Source organism: Bos javanicus, chromosome 14 (assembly GCF_032452875.1).
Source record: "Bos javanicus breed banteng chromosome 14, ARS-OSU_banteng_1.0, whole genome shotgun sequence".
NCBI classification, from domain to species: Eukaryota; Metazoa; Chordata; class Mammalia; order Artiodactyla; family Bovidae; genus Bos; species Bos javanicus.
In genome coordinates, this window is record NC_083881.1 from 43,166,484 (window position 1) to 43,191,743 (window position 25,260).

At 42.9% G+C, this 25,260-nt stretch overlaps 1 long non-coding RNA gene across 1 annotated transcript; it reads right to left on the minus strand.

The window, feature by feature from the left end:
• Positions 1-1,849: 1,849 nt before the first annotated feature.
• On the minus strand, positions 1,850-21,306 carry LOC133260567 (uncharacterized). The gene is made up of 3 exons (XR_009740865.1): positions 21,139-21,306; positions 17,192-17,359; positions 1,850-6,043 (listed from the first exon to the last, which is right to left on the minus strand). It is a non-coding gene; the product is annotated as an uncharacterized LOC133260567 (long non-coding RNA).
• Positions 21,307-25,260: the final 3,954 nt, after the last annotated feature.

Here is a 25,260-nt window from a genome sequence, read left to right on the forward strand (position 1 = left end):
GAGTTCCCTGTGCTCTACACAGGGAACTCTACACAGTAGGACCTTCTCATTACCCAGTTTAAATATAGCAGGCTGTACATGTCCATCCCCAAAGCCCTATCTCTTCCTCCACTCTGTGTGTGCATGCTCAGTCACTTCAGTCATGTCTGACTTTTTGTGACCTCACGGATTGCAACCCGCCAGGCTCCTCTATCCATGGGATTTTCCCTGCAAGAATACTGGAGTGGATGGCCATTTCCTCCTCCAGGGGATCTTCTCAACCCAGGGATCAAACCCACATCTCCTATATTACAGGCAGAATCTTGAGCCACCAGGGAAACGGCTGCACCATTTTCCACAAACATCATAATTAATGCCGTTGGTAGAGTCTCCTTGGAAGGCCACATGGATTCTGAGGATGCTGCTGTTTTCCACAGCATTCCTGACCTCCTCTTGGCCCTTTCCTTCATATCTCCTTTCTTTTATCATGTCATCATCTCTCCACATGGATTTGATTTTGTTGGTTTTGATTTTTTTTTTTAAAGAACCAAAAATCATTTAAGCATTGTTTGATAAGTGAGGTAGTCAACCAAACTGAGTATTGTACTTTGGGTCAAAAACAAAATGATGATTAAATAATGAGACCAAATCTCTTGGGTAGGTGGATGGGTGGGGGAAGAATCATTAACTAGCCTGAGGGCAAACACTGGAGGAATTTTAACAAAGTTTTGAGAGTACAGTGTAAACAAGAAGTGTGTTCTCCCGGGGTGAGTGTGAGAAAAGACATTTAAATGAATTAACCGATGTATTTGTTTAAAGTCTAGTCTCCTTTCTCTAAAGTGACACCTGGCATTGACAACTTTCTGTATTGTGCTGGAAATTTCCATGTCTACAGCTAACAAACACAAGGTATAAATGCACTAGCTGGAACACACAAACGAAAATGTGTACCAGATGTCATCCATTAACGGAAACATGATCTCTGTTTAAAAAATATTCTTCACAGAAAAATACACCTGACCAAGAAAAAAAAAATTTTAATGACATCTTTACTATTGGGTTAGAAAAATAAAATTTTCTTTCTTGCATTTAACTCATTTTCATTCGAGATACTGTTTTACTAATTTGCTTAAAGTGTGAGATGGGGTGGTAATAAATGCCAGTAGGTAATAAAACCATGGTAAATTTAAAAAAAAATTATTTTCTAATCCACCAGTGCCTCCTTGACATAGTATAGAGTCCCAGTCAAGTAATCAGGAATTCTGACAAATCCAGGATTTTGCTCTCACCCTGTCATCAAGTCACTGTGAATTCCTCAGCCGTCCCCTCAAAGGCCCTCTTCAGATCTGAACACATGCAGTATTTTCCTACCTATCTCTTATCTGCACTGCAAAATTCCCTTTTCTTAGCTTTTAGGAATAAATGAGCACTTTTAGCCTCTAATTACATGAAAGTATGTCATTTTTTTCTACATAAATACCCTAAAAATTGATATACCTTAGCTGTCTTTCATTTATTGAATTATGAAAAACAGATCAACTTGGTTCACTGCTATAAAATAAATTGCCCTCCTAGTTATTTTGTCTGTTTACTCAATTCAAAATTTGAACAGTACAATCATGTGTTTTTGGTATTCATATGACATTAGTACTTCATAAATATGAATCATGCTATTAACTGTGTTCATAGTGACGATGTCTAATTACTGGGGTTTGCATACTACTCAACTCATCTTAAATTGTCAAAAGATTGAAAGAAATATTGGAAAGTACACTGCACATTTCTGTCTGCAACGGATAGCATACTATAGCCTGAACTTGATCTTTAAATACACATAATATTATGTAAAGTATACAGGAAACTAGTCCTACCTCAGTCAAGCCAACACAGTCCTGGAGAAACTCATGACTAACTCCATGCAATAGAAATAAGATTATGAAATTGTTTTATTTGACAAAGGGAAGACATTTTTTAAACATTTTCACATTTAGATGTGTTTTTTTCACATTAACCAGGATTGCTTTTTTTTTTTTTTTTTTAACCTGCAAAAATAAGGGGAAACAATGGTGGTAAAGTTTCACTAAATATGCAAAAGCAAAAAGATTATGGAGGGGGCATTAAAACATGTTTACATAATATTTGAGACAATAAAGGATGTAAATCTTTGAGAAAAGCAAGAAAAGTGCATGATTTTGCAAGGTAGCTTCGGTCAGTGGGGTTTTTAAAAATTATTTATTATTTTTGGCTGTGCTGGGTCTTCGATGCTGTATATGGGCTTTTCTCTAGTTGTGGTGAGCAGGAACTTTTCATTTCAGTGTCCTCTCTTGTTGCGAAGCAGGGATTCTAGGGCACGTGGGCCTCAGAATTTGGGGCACATGGGCTCAGTAGTTGCGGCTCTCGAGCTTAGGTGCCCTGTGGCACGTGAAATCTTCTCAGACCAGGGACCAGGGATAGAACCTATTTCCCCTACATTGGCAGGCAAATTCTTTACCACTGGACCACCAGGGAGGTCCTGGCTAGTGTTTTTAATGCTTGGATTCTAAGGTGGGTTGGCCATCCAGTATGTAAAGCTCCAGAACAACAATCCCATGAAAGACCACACTTGCTGGTAGTGGCAAAGCTATTTAAGAAATATGCTTGTTATAGAAGGGATCATGAAAGCTGTCTTTTTGGAACTGATGTCCAGCTTTAGGGCTTCCATGGTGGCTCAGGGGTAAAGAATCCACCTGGAGATGGGGGTTCTATCCCTGGATCTGGACAATCCCCTGGAGAAGAAAATGGCAACCCACTCCAGTATTCTTGCCTGGGAAATCCCATGGACAAAGGAACCTGGTGGGCTACAGTCCATGTGGTCGCAAAGAGTAGGACATGACTGAGCAACTAAACAACAACATCCAACTTTAACCGCAGTAGTTTCTTCTGGAGGCACTAAAACATCATTTTCTTTCACAATAATTCATTCTCAACCAAGAAGCCATCTGGGAATTGGCAAAAAAAATAAAAGTTTATTGCGCCACTCAGATGGAGAATCACCAGAAAGGAAAATAAAGAGAGTTAACAACATACTTGCTTTTAATACTTCTTGGGTGGATTTCCCTGGACAGTCTGATTTTCCAGCATTTCTGCCAGATAAGTGCTTGGGCTTGGGGCATGCTGATCTGTCTACAGCAGTCCTTCTCAAAGGGTGATTTCCTGAGCCAGGAGCACTCAAATCACCAGGGAACTTACTATTAATAGAAATGCCACTCATCATACCCCATACCAGACCCACTAAATCAGAATCACCAGTGTGGAGCCCACGTATGTTAAGACATCCCCTGGAGGGTTCTGATATTAATACACACTGAGGGTTGAGAACCACTGGTCTCCAGCACATGGCCTGCCTAATTCTCATTCCATTCATTTTTCCTTCCTATCAATGCCCTTCATTCAGCCCTACACATCTAACTACATCCCACTCCTCCTCAAGTCTGACCCAGCTCTTTCTTTGAACTTTGACAATTCCCTTACTTGAAACAGCACTGATTGTTCACAAAGCGCAGTTCATTACCTAAATCTGAAGTGATTTACCTGTACCGTGTCTTACATTGTCCTCTAAATTATTTCCTACCTGTGCTTCTTTTATCACCTTAACTGAATTAAAACCTGCCTCTTGAAGGCAGAAACTGTGTCTTGTACAGCTGGCCCTCCGTGTTCGCAGAGCTTGCATCCTCAGGGTTTGCATCCGTGGATTCAACCAACCACAGACTCAGCAGAGGACTGTCTGTATTAATCCTTCACCATTCAATATAAGGGACTTGAGTGTCCTTAGATTTGAGCATCCCTTGCAGGGGCTCCTGGAACCAATCCCCACGGACACCGAGGGGCAACTATACAGTCTTACTTCCCACAGCATCCATCAGTGTTTATGCTCTTGTTTGTCTCCTAATATGCCCTTTTCTTCATCCCACTGACTTCCAAGTTTCCTAAGTCTTGCAGTTTTTCAAAGTTCAACCCCAAACGCTTTTTCTATATGTAGAAATATTCTTCTTCCTTGAAAAAAGACATCATAATTTTATCTTTTTAATTTTCCACTTCATACTGCTGTCATTTCTTTGCGCCTTCCCTCTCTCATCATTGAAGATAGAGATAATTGTTTTAAACCAGAGTTTTAAGTAATGTGGGAGGGGAGGAATAGTTTGCTTCAGGGTATGCATGTATGATGATTAGTTTATTTTCCCTCAATATTGAATGAACTCTGATTTGGGGTAATCCAACTATTTACATAGGAAGTAACTCTCACATTTCAGAGAGATGCAGTATCCCTCCTAGACGCATTGCGGATCTGGGACAGGGTCTGTGTGATGGAGACAATTGTTGCAATTTGTGTGGTCTAATAAGTGGTCGCAGAAGAGTAGACACGAAGTAACAGGAATCTGCAGGAAATCAAGCCATAAGGAAACCAGGGCGACTTGAAGTCACATGGGTGAGGAAGAAAAGAACCTCACCCCAGGGTAAGGACCAGTAGCAGAAGGCTTAATTGCTACCATGTCATGGTGTGAACCCACTGTGTCGCTGCCTGAGCTAATGGGAACCTGATGCAGCCAGCTTCCTGAGCCCACCAGTCCCGACTTCAAACACCGCAGCCCCTCATGCAGGATTGGGTGGACTGGAGTCCCGGGTTACTTCCTCTCCAACAAAGGAGCATCTCCCCCCGCCCCACATCCCCATCAGTTAATGTAGGCTGCATGGGACGCTGGCAGGGCTCTGGAACCAACCCCCCTGTTTTCCCCATTGAACACTCAATACTAACTTCCTGACCCCTCACAATGAAAATCTTCCAGACATAGTAGCCCCTCAAGAGCCTCTTCCCTGGTGGCTTAGACGGTTAAAAAAAAAATCTGCCTGTAATGCAGGAGACCTGGGTTCAGTCCCTGGGTTGGGAAGATCCCCTGGAGGAGGACATGGCAACCCACTCCAGTATTCTTGCCTGGCGAATCCCCATGGACAGAGGAGCCTGGCAGGGGCTACAGTCCATGGGGTCACAAAGAGTTGGACACGACTGAGTGACTAAGCACACACACACCAAGAGCCTCTGGCTCTCTTGCTTACAGAGCCAGGAGCAAGAGAAAGCCCACAGGTCATTTGCCAGCAAATCCCACTGGGCCAATGGGAGTGCAAATCAGGTGCTGAGGAAAGAGAGGTCTGGGGGGAGGGGAGCCAGAAACCTTCCAATTCAGATCCATTCTCCTGTTTCTACCTACATCTATCACTTCTGTTTTGCCACCGGCTCCTGACAGGAAAATTCCAAAGTGTCAGGCAAAGAATCCCTCCTGTTTATGTGACTGGAAAAGTGTTTACAGCCCCTAGTGTTTGGGGTCAGCCCCAAGCCCCAGGGCAAGCAAGCCTTAACCCAGGTCTCCTCTCTGAGGAAGGGGTGTGGGGGTGGGGCGTGGTTCTGGAATATCAAGCTTCCTGGGCTCTCTCTCTCTCTTTTTTTTTTTTTACTTCTATTCCCACCGACAGCCTTGGTGTTTTTCCTTTGCTGAGAGTTCCTAAGTTCCCTTTTTACAGCACTTAACATGCAAACTCCACACGAGGGTGAAAAGGTAGGTGTTTAAGACAGACAGCAACAGCTGGGATAAACTGCCTCTTAAAAAAACTGTCTTAATGAAATGCATCTCTTTATATTGGGGGCATTTGTAAGCAGAATGGGGATGAAACTTGAGAAGATTACTCGATAACCAGGCTATATCCTGTCGAGAGAGAGTGTTTCTCTAATAACACAAAGATGAGCTTCTCGATAGTCTGCCAGATAGCTGTCTTCCGGCCAGTGTCTCCCATCGTAAATCTTCCTTCTGACTTGGGTTTTCTGTAGATTTGTGAGGATAGAGCTCATTTTCGTGGAGAGACGGGACTAAGGAAAGATCTGGAACTCCTCCAGTTTAAAAAAAAAAAAAAGCCACCATTCTGCTTAATCAACTTTTGTTCCATCAGAATCAATATCCTGCAGAGGGTGGTTTTCATTGTTGTAAAGTCTGTTTGCAGGTGACGGAGCAAAGATATGGTTCCTGATAAAGACTTTCTGAAAAGGAAAAGAAAATACTCCTCAAAATAGCCCAAAAAAGGGGTGGGGGGGGGCTCCCAAACTCTCGTTTTACAAATAAGCTTCCTTTTGTGAGAAACTCTGCCTGGCTTTGCATTCTCAAGATTTGTCAGTAACTTGACAGTGAAACAACCCCTCTCTTCCCAGGGTTATCTATTATTTCTCAGTGAAAGGGCTCAGCCATTTACTAAGCATCTAAGAAGTCATGGGTCCTCTCTGAACCTTAGTTTCTTTATCTTTGATAGTAGATCCCTACCCTGGAGGTTGTAGTTGAGGTAGCGTGTTTGAAATTATCTAACCCATGGTGGACACTCAATAACAACTATCCCACTTTTCTTGGTTTATCCACAGAATGGCTCAGTTAAAATCTGGCAGGTTAAAATCTGAACTGGGTTCCTGTTTGGGCTACATTATTTTTCATGGCCCTAGATAAGTCCCCTCAGCTGGGATCTGCCCTGAACTTCAGTCTCCTCATTTGTTAAAACAGAATAATGATACCTCTTCTCATTTGAGAAAGGGCTTATGAGAGCCAAATGAACAAATAAAAATCTTGTAATAGATGTTTGTGTATTTGTAAATGGTAAAGCATGGGCTTCCCAGGTGGTTCCGTGGTAAAGAATCTGCCTGCCAATGTAGGAGACACAGCTTCTATCCCTCCATCGGGAAGATCCCCTGGAAAAGGAAATGGCAGCCCACTCCAGTCTTCTTGCCTGGGAAATCCCATGGACAGAGGAGCTTGGCAGGCTGCAGTCCATGGGGGTCACAAAAGAGTCAGACATGACTTAACAACTAAACCACAACAACAGCAAAATGGTAAAGCACAAAAATCAGGTTAGTGATAATCATTTATAGTTTTCATAATTGGATGAAAGGCATCTAATACTGTTGAAACCACACATATGCATAAGAAATAAAAGAAAAATGTTTTTTTCATAAAAAACAATTATTGTTATCTTGTTCTAGTTTTGACTGTCGTTTGTTTTTTAATTTTGGCTTTTTTTGATAAAAGTTTTTCTAGAGAAACTGTACCAACTGAGATGTTCTAAACATGTACTTTTGTGCTACAAGGAAGAAACCTGGAAAACTAAGGTCTCTTGAAGTTCAAAATATATGGATACTCACATAATTTCTTTTTTTTCCATTGTAATGACTTTTTTCCCCCCTCAGATTGTAGTACTTTTAAAATTTTATTCATTTATTTTAATCGGAGGGTAATTACTTTACAATACTGTGATGGTTTTAGCCACACATCAAGATGAATGGGCCAGAGGCATACATGGGTGCCAATTTCTAAAACTCCATTTGAGGAGAAGATGGTGTATTGACGGCACTCCTCTTTCTCTGTTTGGACTTCCTCAGCTTCCTGTGGGGGATGATGGCACTCGGGACCTAGCGTAGGTGGAACAGCTGGAGAGCCTCCTCGCCTCCTGATGTCACAGCTTATCGGTGTTGACGGACAAAGCGCATAAGGCCTTGCCTTCCTTGCTGACCAAACCACAAGCACACGTCTCTATTTCTACCGTGCTCTTTATTTTCTTGCAAAGGAAAGAGCCACTTCATTGAAAACACTGAAATATATTGGAAGCAATTGATGCATTAATGTCGCTAAGCAAGGCCCACTCTTGGACCATGGTATAACCTAATTGTATCACTTACCCAATCTTTTGCAGCTTTAAAGTTTAACGTAGTCAACTGTTGATCATCATCAAAAGAAGTATCATAGATTCTATGAAAATCATAGGCACACAGGACCCTCCTTTTGATTTATGTTAACTGGGAGAGGAGTGGGAAGCTTGGATAATCTGCGAATTGATGAAATTTGTTGTTGATGTTGTTGTTTAGTCACTAAGTCATGTCCAACTCTTTGTGATGCCGTGGACTATAGCCCACAAGTCTCCTCTGTCCATGGAATTCTCCAGGCAAGAATACTGGAGTGGGTTGCCGTTTCCTTCTCCAGGGGATCTTCTCGATCTAGGGATTGAATCCATGTCTCCAGCATTGCAGGTGGATTCTTTGTCAGTGAGCCACCTGGGAAGCCCCAAATTGAAGAATGCACATATTAAATAAAGAGAAATAACTATGGCATAAGTGGAATACACACATGCAATTGATTAATACTTTTGGAAGAAACTAATCTCTGTAAGCTTTGTCTTGGGGCTGACTGTGTTGCAGAATTCCAACTGTACATATGATATGTGTCAACGTTTTAGTGGAGTGCTTTGCTTTTGTTTAATTAAGAAAAGAAATATTACACCGAAGAAGTCTGAATTCACTTCTTCATCATAAGATTAATAGGCAAAAATCAATGAATTAATTGTTTATCCCATAAACCTTTAATAAGTACTTACTGTGTAACAGGTGCTGTGCTTGGTGCTGAACATGCATCGATGAATAAAACAGACATGGTCCCTACCCCCAGCATTGATATTTTGATATTAAAACAGCATGAGCAACTTTGATGTAAGGAAGGAAAAACTGGTATCCACATTCATGGTAACTTCTACTTTAACCTGGACCAGTGGGTAGGAAAGAGTCTCTCCCTGGCCACTTGTCAAGGCAAACCTGAGGCTGTCAGAGCAGCAGCCTGGCATAGCCATCAAGACTACAGGCTCTGGAGTCAAACTGTCTGGGGTGAGCTCTTGGGACAGATACTTGATCTCCTTGTGAATCTGTAAAATAGGGGACATGTCCCTACCTCATGGGGCTGTTGTAATAATGAACTAAGTCAATAAAGAAAGCCGTTAGAACAATGCATAGAAAAGAGCAGGTGCTTAGTAAATGTTAGCAAATTTAACCCATATCTGACATCATCTCCCATCATGGCTCCATACACAGCTCAGGGTCCTGGTAGGATGACATCTACCTCAACATCTGCCACAATTTCCCTTGCCTGCCCTCTCCCCAATCCCTCCATGCTTTTACACATGGCATACCATCAGCCTGGAGAGCCTTACCATCTCTTTTGTTCCTAAAAAACTTTTCTTGTGTTCATCAAATCTCAGTTTAAGATCATGTCCTCTGGAGAAATCCTCCTTGTCCCTGACTGCCAATGATTGGGTCCTCCTCTGCCCTGTCCAACCAACAGCTGTGCATAACTCTAACCTATACCGCCCCCTGGACTTGGAGTCCTTATTTGTATGTTCCATCACACCAGATGAGGTGTATTAAAAAAACAAAAGATTTAGTGAATGAATAGAAGAAAGAGGAGGAAGGAAGAAAGGAAAGAAAGATGGCTCAATCCTTGGAACAACCTCACAGGGATATGTACTTGTATCCTGTGCAGCAGGCAATAAGATAAACTTTTTTAAGGTGAAAGTCGCTCAGTCACATCTGACTGTGATCCCATGGACTATACATGGGTGGGTAGCTGATCCCTTCTCCAGGGGATCTTCCCAACCCAGGGACTGAACCCAGGTCTCTGGCACTGCAGGTGAATTCTTTACCAGCCGAACCACTAGGGGAGCAAGATTTATTTATTTTATTTATTTACTTTTGGCTGTGCTGTGTCTTTTGGTGCTGCACGAGGGCTTTCTCTAGTTGTGGCAAGCGGGAATCACTTTTTGTTGTGGTGCCTGGCTTCTCGTCGCAGCGGCTTCTCTTGTTGCAGAGCACAAGCTCTAGGTACACAGGCTTCAGTAGTCACCTTGGGTGGGCTCTGTAGTTGCAGTTCACGGGTTCTAAAGCGAGGCCTCAGTAGTTGTGGCACCGGGTTCAGTTGCTCCACGGCATGTGGGATCTTGCTGGACCAGGGATCGAACTGGCATCCCTTGCATTGCAAGGCAAATTCTTCACCACCGGACCACCAGGGAAGCCCGAGATAAGCTTCCCGAAGAGCCCTGAATCTGATCATTATTGCTATTACTGAGTCCAAGCTCCTCCTGCTCGCCACATGACAGGCCAATAAAACAAGAGAATAGCTGTTGGGGCAAGGAGGGATACTGACTTTATTCAGAAAGCTAGCAGACCAAGAAGATGCTGGACTAGAGTCCCAAAGAACCATCTTACCTGAGTTAGAATTCAGACATCTTTTATACTAAAAGGGGAGGCAGTAAAATCAAACATTTCCTGGTTATGGTCAGACTCTGGAAGGGATACTTAATTTCTTCCTTCTTGGTGTTATTCACAGGTGAGCCTAGTCAGGATGTTTCCTGTGAACTAAACAAAGCTTGACGCTTGTTACCTGGGAAGCAGTGTAGCCAGAGATGCACCATCACCTATAATTTAAGCTTATAGGCAACATTTCTTTAGTGATTAATCTGTAATAGAATACAAAGTTTCTTCCCTGTTGCATTGCCTGCCTTCTCCAGACTCTACCATGCTCTGCTATTGGCCTGAAGAGATACACAATGAGCTAAAAACCAGAAGCAGCTAACTTTTTTCTTCCTTAATATATATATTTTGTTGAAGTATAGTTGACTTACAATGTTTCAGGTGCACAGCAAGGTGATTCAGTTATACATATACACGTATTATTTTTGAAATTATTTTCCATTATAGATTATTACATTATTATTACATCATTACATTGCAGGTTATTACAAAATATAATTCCCTGTGCTATTCAGTTATTACAAGATATAGTTTCCTGTGTTATACAGTTATAACAAGATATAGTTCCCTGTGCTATACAGTAAACTCTTGTTGCTTGTTGCATATCTATTTTTAAAATCAGAAATCTAGCATTCTATTCATTCTAAATCAAACAGGTGGAATCAAAATGTCATAAACTTTTTAGTTAAAGATTCATAAGACTTCTAAAATATATATACATTATACATATTATTTATATGTATGTATACAAAAGCTTTTCTACTATGCTTGATAAAGGCTTGAGAAAGAATATCAAAAAAAGAAAAAAGAAAAAAGAAGAGATGGAGAAATTAGAAAACATAAACTAAATGAAGAAACATAACTAAATGGAAGAAAAGTTATGACCAACCTAGACAGCATATTAAAAAGCAGAGACATTACTTTGCCAACAAAGGTCCATCTAGCCAAACCTATGGTTTTTCCAGTGGTCATGTGTGGATGTAAGAGTTGGACTATAAAGAAAGCTGAGCACCGAAGAATTGATGCTTTTGAACTGTGGTGTTGGAGAAGACTCTTGAGAGTCCCTTGGACTGCAAGGAGATCCAACCAGTCCATCCTGAAGGAAATCAGTCCTGAATATTCATTGGAAGGACTGATGCTGAAGCTGAAGCTCCAATACTTTGGCCACCTGATGCAAAGAACTAACTCATTTGAAAAGACCCTGATGCTGGGAAAGATTGAAGACAGGAGGAGAAGGGGATGACAGAGGATGAGATGGTTGGATGGCATGACTGACTCAGTGGACATGTGTTTGGGTAAACTCCGGGAGTTGGTGATAGACAGGGAGGCCTGGCATGCTGCGGTTCATGGGGTCGCAAAGAGTTGGACACAACTGAGTGACTGAACTGAACTGAACTGAAACTAAATGCAATGGGAGCACTGAATATGAAATAGAAAAAGTGAAACAAATTAGATTAAAGTAAAAGATCATCATATAATCCAGTTGTTTTTAAACATGACTACTCATTAGAAATATATCTGGAACTCTGGAGAGAAAAAGCAATACCTGGGCATTTGTACTTTTCAAAAAGTTTCAAGATAATTTTTATGTGCATCTGGATTTTAAAAAGTGATTACAGGTTTTTCTATTAAATCATAGTTTTGGTGATACACAGTTCTATTATTTTTCTGTTGACCCATCATGACACAGTGGTATTAAGTGAATATTAGTTACATAATCACAATAGTAAAAGATGTGTATCAGTTTTCACAATCAAATAGCCAGACCAAAAAAAAAAAAAAAGATAATTACAATTGCAAGCCATAATGGGCACATGATTAACCTAAAAATACAAAATAATTACATAAAATTTAGGGGGTCCAGCAGAGTGATGTAATAAGTGGAAGTGCATTCATGCACATGTTTTCATCCACCCAGTCAGTCTATGTCTTTTGGATGATGCATTAAATCTATTTACATTTATGGTAATTATTGATATGTATGATCCTATTACCATTTTCTTAACTGTTTGGGGCTTGTTTTCTACAGGTCTTTTCCTTCTCTTGCATTTCCTGCCTAGAGAAGTTCCTTTAGCATTTGTTGTAAAGCTGGTTTGGTGGTGCTCAATTCTTTTAACTTTTGCTTCTCTGGAAAGCTTTTGCTTTCTCCATCAAATCCCAATGAGAGTCATGCTGGGTAAAGTATTCTTGGTTGTAGGTTCTTTCCTTTCATCACTTTAAATATAATCATGCCATCCCCTTCTGGCTTGGAGAGTTTCTGTTGAGAAATCAGCTGATAGCCTGCTGGGAGTTCCCTCGTAGGTTATTTGTCATTTTTCTCTCGTTGCTTTTAATATTTTATCTTTGTCTTTAATTTTTGTCAGTTTGATTACTATGTGTCTTGGTGTGTTCCTCCTTGGGTTTATCTTGCCTGGGACTTTCTGTGTAAAGGCAGCTAACTTTTCATACCACTTTACCTTCCACGAACTCTGACCACACCAGAGACCTGCAAACAGTCTTAAGATAGCATCTACATCAACGCTCTAAGTGCTTGAATCCCTGCATTTCGCAAGAGGGATGGTTATCCACAACTTTAAGCGTATATTCAAGTCTGGAAAGGGCATAGTTCCCCTTGGTAGCACTTGCTTCCGGATACTTTTCAACAGAAATGACCTTTCTTAAGCTGCAATTCAAGCCCATGATTGCTGGCCTCAAAGTGGTTCATTTTTTCAAGCTCTGGTTCACCAACGGCATTATATTTTTATTAACTATTTGCACTCCCAAGCAAAAAATTAAAAGTTAATTCCCCAGTACCGAAGATCCCTGACACATCAATATTTATCAAACACACACATACATGCTGAGAGAGGGGAGAAGGTAGAGATTATGCTTGAAATCATACAGATTCCAGTGCTGTAATGAAAACAAATCACAAGACTTGTTCGTTGAGATCTCTGAAAAGGGTATTATTTTTTATCAGGGTAGAAGTTTCAACTAGCAAGAGCTTTTCGTTTCCTCAATCTGAATAGAAACAAACAATAGAAAAGCAAAGTATAGTTTTTCAAGTTGCAAAATTGAGCTCTCCACAGCTTATTTTCTCTCTCACTATTCTTAGTTTTCTGCAAACAAGTTCACTTTTGGTGTATAACGAGCTATGCCTATATCTTTGTGGCCAGTGCCCATGTCCTACTTCTATTTTTTAAATTTTTATTTATTTATTTATGGCTGTGCTTGGGCTTCCTCTAGTTTGCTGCGAGCAGGGGTTACTCTCTAGTTGTGGTCCACGGGCTTCTCATTGCAGTGGCTTCTCGTTGCTGAGCAAGGGCTCTAGGGCATATGGGCTCGTTAGTTGTGGTGCATAGGCTTGTGGAATCTTCCTGGACCAGTGATCGAACCCACGTCCTCTGCATTGGCAGGCAGATTCTTAACCACTGGACCCCCAGGGAAGCCCTCCTGCTTCCATTTTAAGGAATAAGACTTCTTAATCACTGTTCTCAAAATAGTTCATCCATGTATTAAATACTTGCTTATTTATTCAGTAATTACTTACTGAGCTATGGCAGATACTCTACTAGGCATAGGATGTGCCATCCACCCTCTGCCCTGGGAAAGTTTTGACCAGTTTGTGATTTTTTTTTTTTAAGTGAGAGACAATTTGCCTGTGTAGAACTGACTTTGATAAATGTATTTTGAAAATATTCCACATAAATTAAATTTTTTGTCAAATTTCATTTTTTACAAAATGAGAGACTTGTGTCTCCTGGCATAGTACCAGGGAGATGGCAGACACTGGGTTAGTAGCCATTTCTTTTTTTCTTGATGTTTGAAAATCAAGTCATCTATAAGATGAATTTGGAGTCTTGACATTTTGAGCAAAGCAACAGATTCCACTGGACTGAGGAGCTACCCAGTGGAGACTATAAGGGAATGAATGGCCTTTGGAGATGGCCTCATCTAGCTTTCAGCCTTGGTCTCTCTGCCACTCAGTTGAGAAGTAACAGCAAAGAAGTTTTTTAAGCTTCCTAAGCCTTATCTGATAAATGGGAAAACAAGCACCTCTCCACGGAGTTGTCATAAGGTTACTTGAAATACAATATGTAAAATTTCATTCATAGGAATCTGGCATCAAGAATAGCTATTATTTGATGTAAATTATCACCATCCCCAATTTGTCTGCTTCTGGAAATCAGTTTATTTATACAAATTGGATTTTCCTGTTTTAAAATGTATTTATTTTTGGTTGCATTGGGTTTTCGTTGCTACGTGTGGGCTTTCTCTCCTCGCACTGAGTGGGGCTACTCTCCATTGCAGTGCAAAGGCTTCTCACTGTGCCGGTTACTATTGTTGCATGCACGGGCTTCAGTAGTTGCGTTACACGGGCTTATTTGCTCCGCAGCATGTGGGATCTTCCCAGACTAGAGATTGAACCCATGTCCCCTGCATTGGTAGGCAGATTCTTATCCACTGCACCACTAGGAAAGTCCCTAAAACTTGGATTTTCTTAAGGCAAAACATGTCTACAATTTTCAGCTAAACATCAAATTTGGAACTCCAGAGGACTGTGGTAATTCTGGTATCTTTGTCATTTTTCAAGACATTTTATGACAACCACCTCTTCCCCCAGGAACCCTTCCCTGCTTTGGCAGAAAGAGGTTTATACCACTGCAGGCCAGGGCACATTCTTTCCATGGGATGGATCCAATCTCACTCTGTATTTATCTAACTTCCTTTTCTAAGAGGTTTAGCAAGTTTGGACTAGACTGTAAGCTCTTTAAGTTTCTCATTTATGTTTTCTCTCTTCAATAATATAATCCTGCCAGAACACTGCCACAATTTCTGGGATCAGGGCGTCAAATGCTTAGATCCATCCCAGGGATAGGCATACCCCACGCTCAGTGTACTCACATCAGCAGTGACTCTGTGGACACCCTGCTTTTGTGCGCCCTCAGTTACTGTTTTCCTTGAGTTACATGAAGCAAACAGCCAGCCTCCACTGTGGCATGATATATTTCACTTTGTAGAACCTATGACTGAGGGAGGCCAATGTCCTCCTCCAACCAACTGACATTGCCTTTGGAAAATCTTCAATATAAAACAGTAGTTCTAGACTTCCCTGGTGTTGCAGTGGATAAGAATCTGTCTGCCAACTCAGGGGACACGAGTTTGACCCTTGATCCAGGAAGACTGCCCATGCTGCAGAGGAGCCAAGACCATGCACCACAACTAATGAACCTGTGTGCCACAACTGCTGAAGCCCATGTGCCTAGAGCCTGTGCTCTGCAACAAGTGAAGCCATTGCAATGAGCAGCCCAGGCACCGCACCTAGAGACTAGTCCCTGCTGTCTGCTACTAGAGAAAGACCACATGCAGCAATGAAGGCCCAGCATAACCAAAAATAAATAAATAAAATGTAAAAAATAAAACCAGTAGTTCTTAAATCAGAGAGAGTCTTGGGCTCCTGAAAATCTGTTGAAGATGTAAGAACTCTCTTCCCGGGGACAGAGGAAGTCATATAGCATTTTTACATACACATTTTTAATCGTGGATGACTCACGGACTCCCAGCAAACTTTCCCTATGCCCTTTTGGGGAATCCACCTAAGCTAGGAGAATTCAAAACAACACCTGAGTTCTTGCTAGGGTTTGAATCGTCTCATTTTGTGAATCTCAAGAAATCCAGGAAAGCGGCAACTGCCTAAGAATTCAAATGTTGAGTCAGATCCTGAACAGCAGACTGTCTCTGCCCTGGGTGTCTCTTTACTGAGGGGGTGACAAGCCATCCACTGGGAGCAGCCTGGTTGGTTTCCTCAGTCCCACACATCCCTCACACATCCCTCAGTCCCACATTTAAACTCCAGAAAATTCTCCATCTAAGAAAAAGAGCATTATGTGGGGGGGCACCCTGCGGGTCGCAAAGAGTCAGACACGACTGAGCGACTAAGCACAGCACCCAGCATGGTAACAAACATGGCATCTTCAGTGAGCAATGGTTCGAGGTCATTTTCTCACCAGCAGCAGTGAGCTTGAAATTGACATGCAAACCAAAAAGTTTAGGGAGCTCTGGACAGCCTCCTGTTGTTTTCTGCTTGGTTCAGGGGAAGTTCCTGGACGAATTTTTTGCCTCCAGCCTCTTGTTGAGTGACAGGAAAAGAAAAAAGGATCATTTGAAGGCTCTCTGATTCAAACGTCCTGGACCGAATGCCAGGCGCTCCCTGCCCTGGAGAAAGCCACTCTGGTGCTAGTTTAGAACAAGCGTGTTTCCAATGTCTCCTAGAGCGGCTTTTCCCCATCATCCAGAGGGGGCGGGTTTCAAAGCCGCTGACTTCTTGCCCTTTTTAATCGAACTGCAAGTGTCCCCGTTTTAATTTGAAAACTTCCCCTCCATCTTCCACTTCTTCAACGCCTCCCCTAAAAAAGCTGGTATTCTGGGTCACTGAAATGGTGTTAGGCTATTAAGCAGAGACAGGAGATCAGAGGACCAGTGGGTAACAGCGAACACAGCTATGGTATTCATGAAAGCTCAGGTTGCATGTTAGTGAAATGCTATAAAACATCAAAACCCTAAAGATACAGGGTTAAAGGCACCGAAATCCCTTCTGCAGTTTGCCTCGTGCAGCTGTGGACCTAAGAGTACCACGCCATTCCCATACTTCCATCATCACGCCGTCGTCCTTCAAAGACACACACAGACTCACTCCTACACCACGCTGTGTTCTCAGCGCTGACTGCCCCATCTCTCCCTGATACCCCGGAGCCTCTCAGCCTAAAGCCCCCCGCCTTCCTGCGCTGGGGAGAGGGAGACAGTAATTAAGGTCCCTGAGGGCTGCTGCGGGCTGTACTTGGGATCGCAGCGCAGCTGCCTGCCTCCGTCTCCCCAGCCGCCCTCCCACATCTTCCGAGGAGACCGGCTGTGTGTGTGAAGGAGGTGCTGTTTCCCACAGCTCTGATCTAATTCAGCTGAAACTCAATCTCCGTGTGACCAACCTCAGCCAGCGCGCTCCCACCCGCCCAGGCTCCCCTCTCCCGGCTGTGTGTGCGCTGCCCATTGACGCTGTCAGTCCGGACGCCTCCCCTCCACCGCCCCAGGGTGTAGACTTACACGGTGTCAGTGGGCCAGCCTCAGGAGCTTGGCGGTTGCCCGGACGCTCACCCCTCATCCTCGGGGCTCCGAGGGGTGTGACACCCTATACCCGCCACTCAGCGGGTTGAATGGGGCTCGTGAGTTATCTCTGGAGAAAAGGCAGTTGAGTCCGATGAGGCTGAGAACCTGAAACAGATGTAAAAGACATCAGGCTGAGTTTTCCGTGGATCTTCATTGCCCAGAAAGATTTATGGCCCCTTTTAACCCTCTTTTAACATCGGTTGAACTGGGCTTGTTTTATAGCAAGGAAAGAAACCTCGCAGTCACACAGAAAATCGCCAGAGCTCAGAGCCTGCCCCGGCGTCTGCAGATCCTTGCTTTTCTTTTTTCTTTGTCCTCTCTCCTAGAAGCTCATCTCTTTGCCTCTGAATCTGGTGGGGACATCTCATCACCACCTCTTTATAACTCTCTATCCCCAGACAGCCCAAAACTACCAGTTGCTTTGACCCTGGCTGCATGCTTGCTAAGTTGTTCAGTCCTGTGGGACTCTTTGCCACCCCATGCACCTCCAGGCTCTCCGGCCATGGAGATTCTACAGGCAAGAATACTGGAGTGTGTTGCCATGCCCTCCTCCAGGGGTTAGACCCTAAGTGGTGTTCAGTTTGGGGGAGTGCATCTTTATCCTGAACAGGGAAGTGATAAATAGCTCTTAGAAATGTGAAGATTGCAAGGAGCCAGCACAATCCTGGCTTTTTTTGGGGGGTGGCTAATTGTCACGTAATCATGTTACACTAGATCAGGCACACTTTCTTTTGATGGAGAAAGCTTTGAACTTTGCTCTGCACTTCCTGCAAGAAGAAGATTTGTACTTCAGGGCAGGGAGGCACAGGAAGGCAGAGGCTTGCGGGTGCCTTTTACAAGTCCTGTGAAGAGAAAGGGAAGGAGTTTACAAAGGCGTCATCATTAGGAACGATGTGTCACGGCAGGCTGGCACCTCCTAAACCTGACCCCCGCCCCCTCCTCCAGGGCGGCCTCAGGAACTTGGAGATTCAGCACTGAGCACCCAAGGCATTTTTCAATGCAAAGAAGCACAGGGATCTTTCCATCTTTTGTTAATTTTATTTCACACAGTGATGGGGAGGGTTGTTCTTTTTTTTTTTTTTTAACTGTTATTACTTTTTTGTTTTTATACTTTATTTGGCTGCTACCTGCAGGATCTTTGAATTTTATTGCAGCACATGAATTCTAGTTTCTTGACCAGGGATCGAACCCTGGCCCCCTGCACTGGGAGCCCACAGTCCTAGCCACTGGACCACCAGGGAAACCCCGTTACTACTTTTTTACAGAGTGATACATTTTGCATGAAAAAATTTATTTTGGCTAACAACCAACTCGCTTGCTTATCTCTTGATATAGAGCTGGTATTTTCCTCACCTCCTCTAGACTCCCAGAGTCTGGGGCTTGCCATCCTGAAGAATCAAACCTTAACATCCAACATGGTGCAAAGAAACCCTCCATTAGAATTCAGTCTCTCTCTCCACAGTAGGTAGTTCTGACTAGTGTAAGCGATACCTTGGGCACCTAAAAACACTCTACACTCATTCTGCTCCCAGTCAGGATGCGTCATGGAGAGAAGGGTCATGGAATGAAGAAACACCGTTTTGAGGGGGTGGGGGTGGGTGGAGATTCTACCCTGCCCAGGGAAAGAGGAAGATTCCTGCAGCCAAGCTCAGAAATAATAGTCTCCCTGAGTCCTGAGAAAAGTGCCCCGAATGTTAACACATCAATCTCAAGGAAACAAGCCTGGTTTTTACCGATTTAATTTCATATAATTATTTCAGAGTTTGAGTCTTTACAAGAAAGAGGGAGTGGAGGGAAAAGGTCAGAAAATTGAAGGGGACGAACAAAAGAGGAATGAGATTTTTTGTTGTTGTTTTGAAGATTCCTGTTGCTCCTCGGTGCCCAGGGCTCCGTCTTGGCTTTCATCTTTTAGAAGCAAATGCACAGCACCCTCAACAGCACGTGGAGGCACTCTGAAGGTGCTGATTTCAGCTAGGAGCACTATTTCCTGAACACTATTTCTAAGGAACACTTTAATAAGCTTTCTCTGTGTCTTGGGTCTTATAACACCAAGTGTGCTGTGAAATAAGGCTAGAAAATCTGAGTACCAGTACTAACCCCAGGCTAGTAGGCCCCAGCACAGTTTGCCCAAGTCATTAAGCTGCAGGGGACTCAATCACATTTCTAAAATGGGGCTATAATACCTCCCCTGCCTGCCTCAGAGGATTATATATAGAAAACACTTTGAATGGTTAAAAATGCTACTATGTAACTATTTACAATAGCCAAGACATGGAAACAACGTAAATGTTGACAGATGAATGTATTAAGAAGATGAGGTACATATGTAATACAATGGAATACTACTACTACTACTACTAAGTCACTTCAGTCGTGTCCGACTCTGTGCGACCCCATAGACTGCAGCCCACCAGGCTCCCCCGTCCCTGGGATTCTCCAGGCAAGAACACTGGAGTGGGTTGCCATTTCCTTCTCCAATGCATGAAAGTGAAAAGTGAAGGGAAGTCGCTCAGTCGTGTCCGACCCTCAGTGACCCCATAGACTGCAGCCTTCCAGGCTCCTCCGTCCATGGGATTTTCCAGGCAAGAGTACTGGAGTGGGGTGCCATTGCCTTCTCTCAGCCATAAAAAAGAACAAAATATGCCATTTGCAGCAACATGGAGGCAACTAGCAACGATCCTACTAAGTGAAGTGAGTCAGAAAGAGAAAGATAAATCCCATATGATATCACTTACATGTCGAATCTAAAATATGACACAAATGAACTTATCCGTGAAACAGAAACAGGCTCACGGACATAGAGAACAGGCTTGTGGTTGCAAGGGGTGGGGGGTGGGGCGGGTGGACTGGGAGTTTGAGGTTAATAGATGCAAACTTTTACATATAAAATGGATAATCAAGGTCCTACTCCATAGCACAGGGAACTGTATTCAGTTTCCTATGATGACAAACCATAATGGAAAAGAATGTGAAAAAGAATGTGCGTGTGTGTATATATATAACTGAATCACTTGGCTGTGTGGAAGAAATTAATACAATATTGTAAATAAACTATCGGAGAAGGCAATGGCACCCCACTCCAGTACTTTTGCCTGGAAAATCCCATGGATGGAGGAGCCTGGTAGGCTGCAGTCCATTGGGTCGCTAGAGCCGGACACGACTGAGCAACTTCCTTCCACTTTTCACTTTCATGCATTGGAGAAGGAAATGGCAACCCACTCCAGTGTTCTTGCCTGGAGAATCCCAGGGACGGGGGAGCCTGGTGGGCTGCCGTCTATGGGGTCGAACAGAGTTGGACACAACTGAAGCGACTTAGCAGCAGCAGCAGCAACTATTTGTAGTATTTATGTGAGAGTCAGACACATAGAAATTGGTAGGTCAACAAAAAACAAAGACATCATCTGGTTGATTTAAAATGCAAATCACAAAGGCCCATCCTTTAGGAATTTTGGTAGAGTAAGTGTAGAATGGGCCCTGGAATCTGTATTTTAAGCAAGCACCTTGGGAGTGTCACAGGCAGATAGTTCAAGAAAAAGGCAACTTGGAGAAGCACTTTGTTTTGCAAAATGAGGACATTTCTCATCTTCCCACTCTCTGCCTCTGCTTCTACTGGGGCTGGGTGTGAGAATGAAGCCCATTGCTTTCATATCCCTTCATTAATATTTCAGAATCTGCAGCATGAAGGACTGGAGAGAAACAAAGCAGAATGGAGGATTATGTCGATGGGTTTGGTTTCCCGTTAATGATGAGAAACATGCCTGTCTGCTCTGAGCAGATGATCAATTGATCCAGAAAATGTTGCACAAGTGTTCTCTGCTAAGCTACAGGGTCAAAGTCAACAATATAAAAGAAAATATACCTCTGTTTAGTTGAAAAGGACTTACGTTCAAGACATTGCTCAATAGTGCTGGTATGGGTTTCAGTCTGTCAAACAGCCCTGTTCATTTTCTCAGCTTTCCATAGAATTCTGCCAAAGAGGACAATGAGGGAGGGAGAGAGATTTAGCTCTCGTGGTTGCAGTTTGTTTTTGCACCTGTGGATTTTTTTTTTTAATGACAATCGTTTTAAAATATCATGATAATATTTTTAAAGATAGTGGGTAAAATAGTTTGTATGTGAAGTTGGGACAATGGAGTGAAGAATTTCTCATGAAAAGAATCCCTTTTTAATGACAGTTGCCTACTCTAGAATAAAGTGATAACAAAGAATGAAACTGAGGAAGAAGTTTCTAGAAAGATAGATTTCCCCTGGAAATCTAGGAGTAACTTTTCAACAAAGTCCAAAAAGATTTGTCTTGCAACTTTGTATTACTAGAATGAGCAAAAACATGAACAAAACTGGCCTCTGAGAAATCAAAATAGAGGACTCACAATCTACTCAGTTTACTCATAGAAAAACTCTCAAGTCCTTGTTCACAATTCTTTGCACACAGTTCTAACACACAGGCAAACGCAAACATGCTTGAGTTTGTATATGTGTATGTGTGTGAGTGCACTGGTATTCTATGCCCAAGGTGAACACTGAAAGTTAGAATTAAAGAATGTCTCAAAATGGGTTATATTGATACAGAGAAGCAGTAGCTAACGACCTGATAAAAAGTATAGAGATAGTCAATTTAAAAGTTTACAAAATTTCAAAAATAATAGCTTACAAAAAATAGCCTTCAATGAAAAAGAATCTAAAAAGGAATATATATATATTCCTTTTTAGATTCTTTGAATCACTTTGCTGTACACCTGAAAAACAACATTATAAATCAACTATACTTCAATTTTTTAAAAAGTTTATCAAATAACTTCAGAACCACAATAATCTAGGACTGTTTTACCCCAAAAGATCTTCAGGGTCCCATTGCATGGCAGCAGAGTACAAAACCTTTGTTTACTGTAATGATCCCAGTACATCAAGAAAAAGTTAAACATTTTATGTCCTAGAAAATTTCCATTCAAATGGTTAAGATTAAAGATGTTTCCATACTGAAAGAGGCAAATCCTTATCTTTCCAGAACTCTCACTTGTTCAAAAATAATTTTTTTCCCAAAATTTCTGGGTCAGCAAGGTTTGTCTAAGGGGAGAGATTGGGGACGGGAGGCGGAGGAGGAACAGCTGTTTTGAGTTAAACAAGAAGCATGTTAATGACAGCACAGGAGTCTGAGAGATACTTGGGTTTAGCCTGCTGGTCAAAGAAGTAATGGGCTAAATGGCTGAATGAAAACAGTTATTCAAGGTCTGTGATAGTGGACATGAGTAGGGAGACAGAAGACAGCATTGATGAATGAGGTATCTATGGTATAAAATCATCTTCCCCTAAACTGCAGTAGGAAGTAGAAGACAGAGAAGAGGGGTGTGGAAACCATCAGCCTAACTCACCAATACTGGGCTTTTACGGAGAGCGCTTTCTGAGAAAGGTGATAACCTGAACTGCAAATGGGCCATGGCAGGGACAAGAGGGGCAAAAGAGGATGTTTCCAGCTGGAATATTAATGATAAACACAAATGTCATGATTACTATGAAAGTTATAGGTACCAGAGACACTAAGAACAAAAAAAAAGTAAGTCATTTTATCTCTACAGAGGTTCCCATAAGAAGGTCAGCAGGTCATGGCAGAGAAACTACCAGTTAATCATCTTCGCGTGTCTCTTATGCCAGCAAGATGCCTCTAGCCAGAGAGCGCCAGCCAGGGCCTGTCTTTGCAAGGAGACCCTGAGCTTACTGGGGCGGACTGGGGAAGGCCAGGAAAGAGGAGAAGTCCCAGAACTAGCCTTTCTGAGGAGTGGACAGAAGTTGGTACCAGGTCCCCCACTTCCACAGGCTTCCCAGGTGGTGTGATGGTAAAGAATCTGCCTGCAAATGCGAGAAACATGGGTTCAGTCCCTGGAACCCATTCCAGTGTTCATGCCTGGCAAATCCCATGAACAGAGGCACCTGGTGGGCTACAATCCATGGGGTCTCAAAGAGTCAGATGCAACTGAGCACATGCACACTAGCGCTAGCCAGCTTCCCCACATCCTGCTTGCCTCTCAGCCCTGCACGTCCAGCCCACAGAGCCTGAAGACTCCCCTAAACCTCCTACTGACTACGGAGCTCTGTCTTAATTGAAATGAGACAGACTGAGCTCTCCCTGCTTTACCAGTGGAGATGTTGTGGGAAGAACACAATCAGAATTGAAAACTATTCTCATCAAGACACACCCTAATTTTAGCCCTAACCCTCTCCTGAGCCATTTGACCAGAAGTAGCTACATGGGGTCACTAGAGTCGGACATGACTGAGTGACTTCACTTTCACTTTTCACTTTCATGCATTGGAGAAGGAGATGGCAACCCACTCCAGTGTTCTTGCCTGGAGAATCCCAGGGACGGGGAGGCCTGGTGGGCTGCTGTCTATGGGGTCGCACAGAGTCGAACACGACTGAAGCGACTTAGCAGCAGCAGCAGCAGCTACATTTAGGACTTTGGCACACATAAATCATTCAAATATTTTTCAAGTTCTGTGTCACGCCATCTAATTTATGCTGTGTATGTGTGTTAGTCACTCAGTTGTATCTGACACTTTGCGACCCCATGGACTGTAGCCCTCCAGACTCTTCTGTCCCTGGGACTTCCCAGGTAAGAATACTGGAGTGGACTGCCATTCCCTTATCCAGGGGATCTTGCCAACCCAGAGATCGAACCCAGGTCTCCTGCATTACAAGCAGATTCTTTGCCACCTTAGCCACCAGGGAAACTCCAATTTATGCTGTAGATTACAGGAAATAAAATACACAATATGTTTTATATTAAAAAAAAAAGTTGGAAGATCATGGCCACCAATTACCCCTTGAGTATAAATAACTTCTAAATCCACGTCTCTCCTCGCCCCTGGACCCATGTTTCCCATTGCCTGCTGGACACCTCCACATGAGCATTCCATACCTTCTCAACTGTTTGTCCTCAAATTTAGTTCCATCCCAACGCAGGTCTATTGTCACCTTTTGTATCTGGCAAGTTCTTGAGATGAGGTAAGGCCAATAAGCTGGATAAGTACAAACACATCTATCCCATCACACCATGGAGGCAGATTGGTACTGGCTGATTCTCAAGGACGTTTGTAGGACTTAGGACCTAGGAGACAGTGCAGAACTACTCAGGGATGTGTGTATGTGGTCCCACACATCAGCAGTTCTCCTCAATCATGAATACTTCAGTGAAAGTGAAAGTGTCAGTCGCTCAGTTGTGTCTGACTCTTTGCAACCCCATGGACTGCAGCCCACCAGGCTCCTCTCTCCATGGAATTCTCCAGGCAAGAATACTGGAGTGGGTTGCCATTCCCTTCTCCAGGGGATTTTCCCAACACAGGAATCAAACCTGGGTCTCCTGCATTGCAGGCAGATTCCTTACTGTCGGAGCCACCAGGGAAGCCCTGAGTACTTAAGATAAAGGGTAATAAGACAGCAGAAGCACAGAACAGGCTCTAACAACAGTTTTTATTACAGTTATGATCATTTAGATAGATATACAGCCAAATCTGGCATTTGGGTGCCTGCCTTTCCATTTGGGGCCCTTTGCCCTGAGGGCGGAATCCCCCTTGCTCACTCAGATCCCCATTCTGAAGTTCCTGCTCACACTGCCTTACCTCCTTGACTCATAGAAAGTGGAACCTGAAGGGAACATTAGAGATCATCTAGTTCAGTCTCTGTGTGTACAGATGAGGTCATGGAAATTGAAAGATTGCTACGCCCATGGTCACAGAACTCCAGCAGCAGAGCTGTAACTAGAACTAAGATCAGCTGCCATGTTCCACTCTCTTCTTTCACAACCACACAGTGATGCAGAAAAGTTAACACCCTTCCCAGAGATATTTACAATTTCACAAGATTCAAAGAGTCAAGCTGACCCAGCTTTAAGGGTATAACACCAGGGATCAAGCAGAGAGCAGGGCAGGGGTTTCCAAACTAGCTATTTATGAGGCTTCATATTCTAGAATGCATCTCAACAGCCCGGAGGACTAACATTTATACAAAGCTTT